Source organism: Arachis hypogaea, chromosome 14 (genome assembly GCF_003086295.3).
Source record: "Arachis hypogaea cultivar Tifrunner chromosome 14, arahy.Tifrunner.gnm2.J5K5, whole genome shotgun sequence".
NCBI classification, from domain to species: Eukaryota; Viridiplantae; Streptophyta; class Magnoliopsida; order Fabales; family Fabaceae; genus Arachis; species Arachis hypogaea.
The window spans coordinates 86101387-86102324 of NC_092049.1; positions in this window are offsets into that span (position 1 = coordinate 86101387).

Genomic DNA, 938 nt, shown 5'->3' on the forward strand with positions numbered 1-938 from the left:
TACCATTGTTGTTCCCCGGCAACGGCGCCATTAATTTGATAGCAAAAATTGTTGTCGGTCTAGATTTTCTTCTTCAAGAAAAGAATTACTTCGTTGTAAGCATAGCTCCAAACCAGCAAACAACTCTCACATCAAATTAAATTTTGGTTTTGTCACATGTACAAACCTCAATGAAAATTTACCGAAGTATTTGGACTCCAGGTCGTCTCCCTAGGAAATAATGAAGTGGTCAATTATAGGCTATGAAGGGGTAAAAGGGGGTTTTGATTTGATATGAGGGCAAGAAAGGTAAATTGAACGAGTAATTAATTGAAGCAAGATAAAGAACTCTTGGCTAAGATTTAGGTAATTGAGATCACCATCCTTGTCAACAAACCAAAGATTGGTAATCATGAGAGGCCAACCTATTAAGTCTACTTCCCAAATCTTGAAGTACATCAAATAGTCTTGATCACATCCACCCCTAAGTCCTAACCTACCTACTAATTAACTTAGTATCGGGGTATCGTCAATGGGTATCAAATTGATCACTAAGGGTTCTCAAATCACCAACCCATTATATCCAAATACTCAAGATCACTCAAGTCCCTTGGCTTAGACCAAGAGTTGACAAAACTACTCAAAAACCAAAGAAAACATTTCATCAAACACTTAGAATGCAATAAAAGCAACCATCATAAATTGCACGAATAATAAAATCTATCAACTATCCATTGCAATGAAAGTAAGATCACAACTCAATTCATTAATAAAAAGAAACATCAACATCAAATTGCATTAAATGTGTACCAAATTCAACAAGAGTTCTTCATCACAAAAGGTAGCAAAAAGGGAAATTAACATGGAAACTAAGAGAATCAAGAGTAGAAACATGAAATTGTAGCGAAAACAAGATGAGATCAAGAAATCAAACATGGATTTATAACAATCTAACCTAA